At 38.4% G+C, this 13,224-nt stretch overlaps 1 pseudogene; it reads right to left on the bottom strand.

Annotated features, from left to right (window-relative positions):
* Nucleotides 1–603: 603 nt before the first annotated feature.
* Nucleotides 604–7,583, bottom strand: LOC112860744 (nuclear receptor coactivator 7 pseudogene; annotated as a pseudogene).
* Nucleotides 7,584–13,224: the final 5,641 nt, after the last annotated feature.

Below are 13,224 nucleotides of genomic sequence, written 5' to 3' on the forward strand. Positions count from 1 at the left end.
CAGTTTCCTAATATTTTATTTGAGATATTTTTCATTGATACTGAAAAGAATGATTCATCTGTGATTTATTTGTGCTATGTTTTTGAGCTATTTTTTAATGATAAAAAAGAGAAAAATTTTCATATGAACAGCAATTATTGGTTTTTTCTAAATTAGGAAATAATCTCTTCGTATTAAGAACAATAAGATGACTGCTCTTTTTACATAGAACATTATCCAAATCTATGAAATACAATCCTATTAAGTCTCAAGAAAGTGGTAGAAACTGTTTCATCAGATTTCATAAGCTTCTCCAGGCAGAGTCCCAGTCTTATTTACCTAGAACTGGCCCAGCACATGCCAGGATGTATGCGTTCATTAAATGTTTGTTCATTTGGAATCTCATCAATTAGTACCCACAATGACTCATTTTTCAAATTAAGAACTTATGTTTCAAATGGATAAAGAATCTCAGTCCAGGGCACACTATTTCTAGGAATTCTCATTCATCACCACTTGATTCTCTGACTCCTTATTCCACTGATTAGAGCAGGGCAGCCCAAGACTATACGTATCTCTTCCTGGAGCAGGGCACAGGATACCTTCTTATATTTCAGACAGCTGTTAACACAGGCTCTCCAGAGAAACAGCAAACCAATACTTTGGCTACTTTCTTCGTTTGCCATACTGCTGGACTATGGCTGCAGTGTGCGTGACAAGGAATTTTCCCATTGGCTTTCCTACTTTAATGCACAGAAAGGTGGGTGGAGTCTTGCTTTTCTTTTCTTTTGAAAGAAGTGTATCTTCAGTAAGTACCTGAATTCTTTCTGGTAGCCAAAACTGAATTTCAGACTTACTATCCATTTGTGCACCTTGGCAGTTGTGATCCAGAAGAGATTCTAAAGAGGTGCCTGGACACTATTCCTATTTGCTTCTGTAGGCAGAAGAAGGCCATTTGCTGTGGGAGGGACACTCTTTCACCCAGCTTTTATCTGGCTCTTTATTGCTTTCAGCTGATGAATCACCTACCTGGGAAACAGAATTACTAAGGGTGATGTCTGCCCCCACTAGCTCAATAGTTTTGTCACCATTAATTCTGGCTTCTGCAACTTTATAACTGTGACCCTTCTTTCTTCTTATGAAGGTAATATTCAATGAATTTAACTTTATCTAGATTTCCAGGTACATTCATGTCCATTCAATATTTTCTACTTGGATTTCTGGGGAACCCAACTACTTGTCCATGTCTGGCACTATATCTTGCTTTTCACAGGTTTCGAAAGCTAGGGCTCCCTTCAGTTCAACATTATTGTCTGTTCCTGAAAAGCTCAGAGTTGGCTCCACCTACATTTCTGTAGCAGGAGTATTGTTTATGACGTAGCCTTCCTTAGCTCTTCTGGGTCAAGAGAAAGGCACTCTGTTGAGATGTCTCTTTTGTCCATTCCACTATCAGCTGGAGAAGAAACTTCTTCCAAGTCAACGGAGTTAAAATCATCCCCTAAAAGGAAATTTTCTTTGGCTATAGTTCAGATGTAGCACGAATGTCAGAAGGTTCCTTGCTGAACTTAGCCACATTTATAGATCCATTGGTTGCCTCCCCAGAAGATTCTAGCATCTTTAACTTCCTTGACACAGAGCGAGTGGTCTGAGGGCTTTGTAGATGTGTATATTGTTGACTTCTCCAAAGGCCCTGTTGTTTTGGAGCTCGAAGCGATGGTTCTCTCTCCATCCTGCTGGTTTTTGTTTTTTTTTTCCTTGTTGATATCTTTGAAGTCACTGACCCATGGAAGAGATTGTTTCCATTGCCTTCTACAATGACATTTCCCACATGAAGAGCAAGGTGACCTGCCATCACTTGGAGATTGGGAAGGTCTGGCTTCAGAAAAGGGTATCAATCTATTCAGTAAGTTTTTGAGCTATTTGTGATGGCAATGTAATCTTAACTTCATTTTTTAAACAACGAAGTTCCTTTTTTATTTTTAATTTTTTTGTGTTTTTTTTTTCTGTTTCAGTTCTTCATGGCAGGAAGAGCGAGATTTTAAAGCATTTTTATTTAAATATATCACATCTCTTGGTATGTTTACTCCTACATCACTCACCATAGTAAATGAATTACATTTTATTATATTTCTTAAATAATTGGTAGAATAAGCTGTGAAATTATCTAGGCCTGCTACTTAGCTGGCTATAGTTCTTGATGACTTTCTCTATTACTCCCAGAGGTCAGTCTGGTTAATGTATATTTTCCCAGACTGTGACCTTTTCAAGGTGGCTTGAATCAAGCAAACTTCCACTTTTCAGTCAGAGGGAACTCAACAACTTTGTTGCGTTAAATGGAAAACTGTAGATTATTCCTGATGCTGCTGTTTTAATATTATTATTATTGTTATTGTTATTGTTATTATCATTATTGTTATTGTTATTATTGTTATTGTTATTGTTATTAATCCTGTCACTCCTATTAACTCCAGAATGTGATCTACACAAAGAATGAAGATGCCCTGGGAACCATTCTAGTAGGAACCATTCCAACCATCTCTGAACGGTTCTTTTGGGACTCATTCCCTTCAGGGGAAAGCAGGTGGGAGGCAGTATGGTCTTTATATCCACCCCCAACGAATCTCTAGGATGATTTATGTCCACCAGTGCAAAAGATAGCATGCATGTGTGCATTTGTGTGTGTGACCAGACTAATTTCTCTTTTTCCACTAAGTTCTGATAAGAGATGTTTAACAACTCGGTTCAATTATTTTTAGTGTATTTATTTATTTTCAGAGAGAGTGTAGGGGAGGGAAAGAGAGAGAGGGGAGCGAGAATCTCCAGGAGGCTCCGCACTGTCCGCGCAGAGTCCAATGCCGGGCTCGAACCCACAAACCTTGAGATCGTGACCTGAGCCAAAATCAAGAGTCGGACACTTACTGGACTGAGCTCCCAGGCGCCCCGACAACTCTGCTTGATTTTAAAGAGAACGTCTTCTCACCCATCTTCCTCAGTTTTTGAATCTCATGAAAGCTCTATGCCACAGAGAAGTCTTATTTAACTTTGGTATATCTGTCAAGCACCAGTGAAGAAAAAGTGAAGTATCTATTTCCTTCTATTTTCCCTGAATCAGTTTTCACCTTCTGCATGTAAATAAATAAATAAATAAATAAATAAATAAATAAAGGATTCTCTTTTAGCTCATCATGTAAAATTGTCTGTATTAATGTTTGGTTTATCCTCTTGCAATGTGGCTATTTACGTTCCCAGTGTGTATATATATATATATATATATATATATATAGGCTTCTTAGCCAGCTCATTGTGCCATAGACTTTTGACCTTAAAAGCACTGTAAGCTGGGGCGCCTGGGTGGCGCAGTCGGTTGAGCGTCCGACTTCAGCCAGGTCACGATCTCGCGGTCCGTGAGTTCGAGCCCCGCGTCGGGCTCTGGGCTGACGGCTCAGAGCCTGGAGCCTGTTTCCGATTCTGTGTCTCCCTCTCTCTCTGCCCCTCCCCCGTTCATGCTCTGTCTCTCTCTGTCCCAAAAAGAAATAAACGTTGAAAAAAAAAAAAATTTAAAAAAATAAAAAAAAAAAAAAAAAAAAAAAGCACTGTAAGCTTGTTCTACTGCCTATTTCCCTTAAATACATTGAAGTAAGTCACTCTATAACCTCTAGCATCTTTTTGGCGAAAATAGAGACTTACAGTATGTTTGTTTAATTTTGAACACAGTGGGGCAATTTTCAAATATAATTGCACATTGCCCAAGTTCCAGATTTTTGGTTTCCTTAAACAGATCTAAGTATAAGAAAGGAAATGTTGGAAGAGATTCAGAAACTTTAGGAAGCAAACATCAGAAAGCCAGAAGGACATTGACTGGATATTGACAATTAGGAAGAAGAAATAACTCCAAGTGACACTGAGATTTTGCAAATGCATAGATGGGTGCATGAAGCATTCTGGGCAAAATTATGATGGGAGAGGATGGGAGAGGAGACGTACTGGGGTCGTCAGAGGCGGTGCAGCCACCAGCACTGGCCCGGGGGCTCACAGGCATCTCATAAATGCTTTTTGAATGACTGTTAGATGAATTCCATACCAGACGCACTGAATTTGATGTGGACGTTTTCTGTGGTCCTGTAACCTTAAACCTGTGGGGCACTCTTACTTTACAAAGCACTTTCATATGCTGCCCCATTAATCCCCACAATAAACCATGGAGTAAAATATCATTAAAGCCCTCTTATAGCTGAGGAAATGGGGCTTAGAAAGATTAAGTTCCTTACTTAAGTTATATGTTTAGTATGAGCCAGAGATGAGGTTTAAGCCCAAGTGTTTTTGAAACCAAAACCTGGGCTCTTTCTCATACTGTGGAGTGTTCCAAGTAGCAGTAGCTTTGGCCGCCCGTAGCTGGCTATCTCAGACACATCTGAGGAAATCATCATGCTTGGAAAGACACAAATATTTACAGAGAGAGTTAAAAATGAGAGCACATCAGCAGTAGGCAAGAGACTCACAAAGGATGGAACGCTATTTTTTTTTTTCACCGCAGTGTGACCAACACGGAGGGAAACTCAATGCTGTCCTTACTGAGTCAATGATTCCCCAGAATGTGCTGGAAGAAGACAGGTTTGTTTGGGGGAAAAAAAAAATCAAAGACTACATATGCCAGAATCATGGTGAAAGAATCACCAGTAGCTGGCAACCCATTTCATGGAAGAGTTAAGGATTTTAAGAAGCAAAAAGAAGGGTTCCCCAGGATTCTTCTTGAGGAAAAGGTGATGTATTTCAACTACAATACCCTGAAATATCTAAAAAAAAATAAACAACTAATATTCTTTTTTTAAATTTTACGTGACACCTTTTTGTAAGGGTGTCTTAGATGTGGGTAGACTATTGGTGAACTACATGACAGCTGAGTGGGGTTTTGCTGATCGATGAGATTGCTTTTGAGAACTTTTTGAGAAATCACTTTTGTTTTTTTGCATTGGTTTTTGTTTGAGGTCATTTTTTATAGGTCTATTGGACAGTCCCTACATCCATTCTATACCAGTCACTTTCAGTCGGATCCCTTTTAAAAATTTTTTTTTTTAACATTTATTTATTTTTGAGACAGAGAGAGACAGAGCATGAACAGGGGAGGGGCAGAGAGAGAGGGAGGCACAGAATCTGAAACAGGCTCCAGGCTCTGAGCTGTCAGCACAGAGCCTGATGCGGGGCTCGAACTCATGGACCGTGAGATCATGACCTGACCCGAAGTCGGACGCTTAACCGACCAAGCCACCCAGGCGCCCCAGTCGGATCCCTTTTAGCTCTTTATTTCATTTTGATTTTAAAAGGCTTATCTCCTTTTGCTTAATTTTTTTTTTAATCTAAAGAAATTATCTGTGTGCCCAGTTAATATTGTTATTTGTTTATTTCATATCCTTTTTCCATATGTTACCATCTCCTTTCTGAGTTTTTATTTTAGGCTTATGGTATTGTTTTCTATCTTCTATCATTTTCCTAATTTATTTTAGCTTGTTTGGAACATCTGTTCTTCCATTGGAGGGCTTCCATTTCCTAGACGGTCATCATTCTATGTCAATATATCTTTTTAAAAAAAGGAAGCGCATGGTATTTAATTGCGATCATTTGTGTTGTGCTACTTTCTCTTTCTCTACATTAAATTCGTTTCATGGCATTTGAGGAAGGAGTGCAGTCGAAGAGTTTTTCTAGGCTCATGACTCTAACGCCTTCCCTATAATTTCCATCAGTTCTTTAATGTTATGGTCCCTTACCATTTGAAATCTTCTAGTAGTTTCCTTTGTTTATTTTAAACACACCCAACTCCTGCTTTTGCCCCTGTCGTTCCTCTTCTAATAAATTTAGGTTTTCTTTCAGATAGTCTCTCCTTGATGTAGGGTTCTGTCGTAGAGGGATTTTGCAGACTTCATAGACATCAGATCGTTCACGTGACATCATCTTAAATCATGGACTCACGCTATTTAGCCACAATTTAGCATACGAAAAAAATACGTATAGTTTCAGTAGAGTTTTTCAAATTGGCCTGCCCATGTTCCAGCGCATGCCTGGTGGCAAGTTGGGGCATCTCCACTTCTCGCATCCATCACGTGTCAGCTTGTCCCTCTTTCCTCCTGAAGAGATGCTGGTACCGTTCAAGTCTTGTGCTGCCAGGCATTTGTACCCTCTCCTCTCATTTCATGGTTTCGTGTCTTGAGTGTCACCGTGGGGTGTTGGTTTTGCTATTATGGTTCCAGCCACTGTTTTTATAGCTCTTCACCTGCCCTCAAGGTGAGAGCACAAAGCTCAGCCTTCAGGCTTTAACTGGTATAACTGCTTGGATTTTGGACTTGAGTGCTTTAAAAATACATATTTCTTGGGACTCTTGGGTGGCTCAGTCGGTTAAGCATCCGACTTCCGCTCAGGTCATGATCTCACAGCTTGTGAGTTTGAGCCCCGCGTCGGGCTTTGTCCTGACAGCTCAGAGCCTGGAGCCTGATTCAGATTCTGTGTCTCCCTCTCTCTCCGCCCCTCCCCCTATTCATGCTCTGTCTGTCTCTCTCAAAAACAAAGAAACATTAAAAAATTAAAAATACATATTTCTTAATTTAACAAAAGAGAATAAGCATCTATATTTTATTTATTTATTTTTTCAATATATGAAGTTTATTGTCAAATTGGTTTCCATACAGCACCCAGTGCTCATCCCGACAGGTGCCCTCCTCAATACCCATCACCCACACTCCCCTCCCTCCCACCCCCCATCAACCCTCAGTTTGTTCTCAGTTTTTAAGAGTCTCTTATAAGCATCTATATTTTAGATGCCTTATTTTCTGAAACTTAAATCTTCATATCCTTCTGTAAAAGTTTGTACACATACTCAAACACATACACTAACCCCTCATAATTGAAAACTTACCTTGATCTCCACAAAACATTCTAAATGACACAGCATATTCTTTATCACCAAATTACCTCATATATTCTCTTTTCCGCTTTATAATTGTTATCAGATCGACGTGTCTGTCCTCATTATCAGAGTGAACCACAGAGCTGTTCCACTGGTTTGATTTTACTGTAGAATGGTGCCCTTTTTTTTTTCTTTAATACAGAAAATTCCCAGTCACCCCTCCTATCCCAGTGACAAATAGAAAAAAGAAAATACCTTAGCAAACTGAAAACAAACACCTGTAGTGATGAGATAGGAATGGTTTTTTTTTGCAATTTATAAAAACTAAACCCATGTTTTTCTTGAACACTCAAGTTTATGTATGGATTTCATTAAGAATGTTACCAGATGTCAAATATTTACAAACCATTTCTACATTTCTTAACTGGTGATAAACTAAGAAGTAAACGATCGTCTTTGAGTGGCAGTAAATACTATGATAAATACTCTGCCAAGGAAATCTTTACCTGCTGGAAACGATTTTTAACTGTCAATGTAGCTCTAATGCCTTATTTTCTACCTGGTTATATTTGACGTCTCCTGAAGCCAGACCATTAGTGAGATGCGTTATCTCACTGAGGCCTTCCTCTGAACCTTTACAAGGACACCCCACAGCCCGTGGCCATACAGGCTCATAGTCTCCTGAACAAGTTATCGAGGACTGCAACATCCTCATAGTGTTCCTAACTATCCATTTTTAACTTAATTTAGTAGTTAATGCAGTCAAATAGGATATATGATTAAAATGTAAAACACAGCTCTGTGCATCTAGCTAATTGTTTGTTTGGTTTAACTAATTAATAGAATCTATTTCAATATGTGCCCAGTTTTATGAAAAGTAATTTTGGTTTTACTACAGTAATTTGTACACTCCATAATTTCTGGCACAGTATATGGCAATTTACAAACTCACTTACGGTTTCTCTTTACTCATATGATATATATACTTAGTATGTGTGTGTGTGTGTGTGTGTGTGTGTGTGTGTGTGTATGTAAAGTAATTCATGTAGCATTCAACACAAGAGTTCTAGTAATAAATATAACATGCTTTTAGCTAAATATTTTCATAAAGTGGTTTAAAACATTTTTCCTGAGTAAAATTCCATTATAGACTCACATGCACACCCATACACACACACACACACGTCTTCTTTATCCATTCATCTTTGGACACTCAGGTTGCTTCCATATCTTGGGTATTGTGAATAATCTTGTGACACACCTAGAGGTTTGTATATATTTTTGAATTAGTGCTTCTATTTTCTTTGGGTACATACCTAGCAGTGACAGTACTGGGTCATATGGTATTTCTATTGTTAATTTTTTGAGGAATCTTCATGTGGTTTTCCATAGTGACTGCTATGCTGGAAAAAAAAGGTGAAGGGGATTAAGAGGTATAAACTTCTAGTTATAAAATAAATAAGCCATGGGCACGAAAAGCACAGCACAGGGAATGTAGCCAGTAAGACTCTAATAACTTTGTATGGTGACGGTCACTATTCATGTGGCCGTGAGCAATGTGTAATGTACAGAATTATCAAGTCACTATGTTGTAAATTGGAAACGAGTATAAAACTGTGTGTCATCTATACTTCAATAAAAAAGCAATTAAACAAATAAACAAATTTCCTGGAGCTCAAAACCTAACTTATATTTTCAAATATGACTCTTATTTTCTGGAAAAAAAAAAAAAGTCTCACACGGGCATTACCAAATCGATTTTCACGTGAATAATTCCACATCTTCCCCTGAGAACAGTGCTTACCGAGAACTTGAGGGATTTGAAGTAAAGGGCAGTTTATCCTCTGCATCTTCATTGTGAGTTGTATTCCTCAATCAGAGATTAAAACTATTTAGAAAGTAAATCTTCCCAAGCTCTTTGGACCTATAGATACAAACTGAAAACATAAGTTTGTTCAATTCTTCATCTTCAAAAACTTCCAGCCAAGTGGAAATCTTAAATATCTGTTACCTTTCAGGATACAGAATGATTTAAAAAAAATATTTTCTTCTTTTCAAAATCTTGTATAAGTTTCCAAAGAAAGGAAATAAAGGAATTAAAATTTATTGGAAGTCTAACATTTGTCAGCCACTATGCTGGGACTTGTGCTTAATCATATTGACTTCCACTTAATTTACTTACTTTTTTTTTTTTTTTCAACGTTTATTTTTGGGACAGAGAAAGACAGAGCATGAACGGGGGAGGGGCAGAGAGAGAGGGAGACACAGAATCGGAAACAGGCTCCAGGCTCTGAGCCGTCAGCCCAGAGCCCGACGCGGGGCTCGAACTCACGGACCGCGAGATCGTGACCTGGCTGAAGTCGGACGCTTAACCGACTGCGCCACCCAGGCGCCCCTTAATTTACTTACTTTTAAAGTATCATGAAAACTGGATTATATTGTCTTATAAATGAAATAGATGTCCGTGTCTTCATGATATGTTAAAGCCTCAAAAATAAAATAGGTTCTATTGTCTTATCTGACATGGGAAGAAATGATGAGATCAAAACCACAACTTAACCATCAGTAAGTAAGATGTTTGTATAGAAGCTTCACTGGCTCAAATGGTGAGTTTTCTCATTTTCCTCCTCACGTTGTGTAAGGCAGGCTCACCGGGGTTAGAGAAGCCATTCACGGGGGTAATTGCTCCCTGCAAAATAATAATCTATTTTTTTATCTGAAATAACATTTCAAAGGCAGAATGGAGCTAGGATTGTAACACTTGCTTGCATAAGGGATACATGTTTGGTACTATTTGTCTCATTTTAAAATAGGAGCTTAACCCAAATAAACAGAGATAATGTACACGTCGACCGTGAGAGGAATTCTATACTTGCCTGGAAGTTCACGATCATATGAAAATGTGAAACTGTCACATAATTTTACCAAAAGCTCCTTTACTCCTTCTTGAAAATGAAACAGGAATTCTTGTGAGTTTCATAGTCTGTAACCCGTTACAAGAAGCGCAACGTACAAAAGAAGGAAAAAAAGAGTTTGTTACAGTTAGAGCAGTTTGGAGCTCAGTAAGCAAGATTTCATTCTTGGCTGGTGACAAACAGGCAGTGTGGTCATGAAAAACTAATTCAGCTGTCTGTCCCTCTGTTTCCTTGTCTGTGACATACCAGGAGGAAGTCAATATTCCTGTCATTGGCATTATTGCTTATCATTGTCTGAAAGTTTTAATCAACGGAATAACACAAGAAATGGAAATGTGAGCCATCCCTGTCGGATCAAAACCAAAAAAACCACTGGAAGACAACACAGGGGAAAACGTGTTGATTCGTCTTAACGTTGGTCAGGTCAATGGTTTTTTTTGGCCATGACCCCAAAAATACAGGCAATAAACACAAAAAGTAGACAAATAGGATTACATTAAACTAAAAAGCATCTGCACAGCCAAGGAAACAATTAACGAAGAGACAACCAGTGGAATGAGAGAAACTATTCTAAAGCATACATCTAATAAGGGGTTAATATTCAAATCACGTAAGGAACTCCTACAACTCAAGGGGGGAAAATAACTCAGTTAAATAGGCAAAGCACACAAGTAGACGTTTTCTCAGCGAAGGTATACAAATGCCCAACGGGTATTTGAAAAATTGCTCAGCATCACTATTCCTCAGCGAGATTAAAGAAAAGAGAAAATATATACTGTCATCATACACTAGCAGATGTCTTAGATATAGTGGGCAGTTCATAAGGAAGGACCAGGTGGGACACACAAATTCTGGAATTTTCTACATCTAAATGAGCCGAAAGCTCTGGGTGGTCTTACCAAAGACGAGTGCAGAGAAACAGGAGAACCCAGGAGCCACATCCCGTGTCTGATGGAACTAGGTTACCAGGGGATGGAGGTGGAAGGGGCCGTAAAGCCAGAGGCAAACAGGTGAAAATGGTACCTCGAAAGCAAAGTGAGAAAAGCGGGGCAGGAGTGGAGCTGTTTATCCGAAACAAATGCGATTACATAAGATGACGACTAAAACCGACCTCGGACCCAAGGAGTCCGATATTCCAGTGAAATCCTTTAGGAAATACTCGCCTGTCACTGATCTGAGATGAAGGAAACAGCAACCCGACTTGCACACATGATTACGGAAACGTGAGTAAAACAATGACAAAAATATCTACTTGGTTTACTAAAAGAAATGTGTATTATTAACAAACGAGATTTCGCACAGAAATGAAAAGACGTTTTCTCATGCTCAGAAATGCAGTAACATCATCCATAACACTAGAAAGTCAGACGAGAAAAGCTATACCATCATCTTCCAGGAGTCTGCAAAGGTCGTCATGGAATTCCTCAGTAAATTCTATGGTGAAACAGGCTGTTTCTTTACCCAATACATAAGCTATCGAGATGTACTTCCAGGAGGCAATTATGGTTTTTAACTTATATTTTTGTTTTTGAGTTTTCAAAGATTTAAAATGTCTTTGTTTTTTTTTTGTTTTTTTTTTTTTGTTTTTTTTTAAAGAATGCATGCTGTATGAGGGAACACCTGTCATTTCTTCTGTTTTGTTCTTATCTGTTTGCACAAACCATTCTTTTGCCACGCACCGTATCTGGTGACTAGCCACCTTCCTTGATCCATGTGTATATGAGAAGCAGGTGACCTTTGTCACGTCCCCACACAGTCTACAGCTGATTAGTACAGAAGTGACACAAGCTGAGATCATCTGCATGTGTACCTGAGCTTCTGAATCAGTATCCTTCTGAGCGGCTGAAACTCAGGACAGGTAAATACGGTCCCTCTTGGTAACCACGTTTATCATTTAAACAACAAACAGAAGAGATCTCAGATTGCCAGTGAACAAGGAGAAGGCAGTGGCTGGAGACACATGCAGGAGGAAAAACAAACACAGGCAAGAGGTAAAGTGAGAGCAGCATCCGGATTCTCAGTAACATTTCAACCCTTTTATGCTAATCAAATTCGTATTGCTATATTCTTATAAGTCATTTTGCCATTGAAATCCACACAGGTTGAATTCTTACGTAAGGCTCAAATGCTGAAATGACCATAGGTAGTAAATTATGTTAATTCCCGGATTTATTTTCTAGCGTCCTGAAAAAAAAAATCTTGGAGAATGAAAAGAGATACGTAGACCCATCCTCCTTCTATTAAAGAAAGAGATGCTTTTCTTAGAATCAGGAAGATTCCTTATGACATTCTCCTTAAAAATTTGAATTCCAAGCAAGCAATCAATATCCAGTACAAATATTTTGAAATGATGGCGTACATATACGAGTAAACATCCAAAAATAAAAATAAGAACATGTAGACATGTTTTTTTCAAAGCACAGACTCCTCACTACATAATTATATCTCTAATACACTGAAAATTACAATGGTATAGAAAAACATTTAAAAATGTATTTCAGCTTATTGTTTATATTATTTTACAGTAATATTTTCTGATGTAACTTTTTGAGTTCCAATTGATCTAACCAAATAATTCATAAATGAAGGCCAAATCAGTATTCCATAGAGGCTGTTTTGCACAATAAAAACAATAAAAATACCTTTCAAGCTGTAGAATTAAGGACCCAGAAGCACAGGCTACTGTGTGATCTTACAAATATCTTCAAATAGTGTTGCAGGCATGCTGAAAATCGGAACAAGTTTTCAACTGATAAAAATGATTAAAGTCCTAGGATTATTGTGATATGATACCACAGACTAGAACGAGATCAGCTAAAATAATTGCACGGTGCATCATTTTTGAACACAACTGGTATTTTTCTTATTCTTTTGCGTATTTTTAAGGTTTGTTTTCCGAGTAACGAGCCATGAATATCTGTATTAACTTTCATGCATAACTGATCCATGTAGTACAATCTCATCTATTGTATTATTAAAATGAGGATTTTTGGTATCAAATGAAACGTAATATAGATAAGAGTAGTTTGGGAAAATGGAAACAAAGAAAATGGAAGTATTGCGCTCCAAGATTCTGCTACTACCATAGGCGTTCTGGGTTTTTATCCTACAGGTTTGTGTTTTTGTATGACACACATTAGCTTATATATAAAATTTTGTTGACAGGGTCTGCATGGCTTTAAATGCCAATAGTACAGCTTAGAATATCAACGATAACAAGGTAGAAAAACAATGTTGCAGAAAAAAATGTCAAAACGCAAGTAAGACCTTATGCTGATTTTCAGGGCGCCTGGGTGTCTCAGTTGTTTGGGTGTCTGACTTCGGCTCAGGTGGCGATCTCACGGCTCGAGAGTTCAAGTCCTGCTGACCATTTGGAACCTGAAGCCCGCTTCGGATTCTGTGTCTCCCTCTCTCTCTCTCTCTCTCTGCCCTTCC

Source organism: Puma concolor, chromosome A1 (assembly GCF_028749965.1).
Source record: "Puma concolor isolate L17-30 chromosome A1, mPumCon1.1.hap2, whole genome shotgun sequence".
In the NCBI taxonomy this organism is placed as follows: Eukaryota; Metazoa; Chordata; class Mammalia; order Carnivora; family Felidae; genus Puma; species Puma concolor.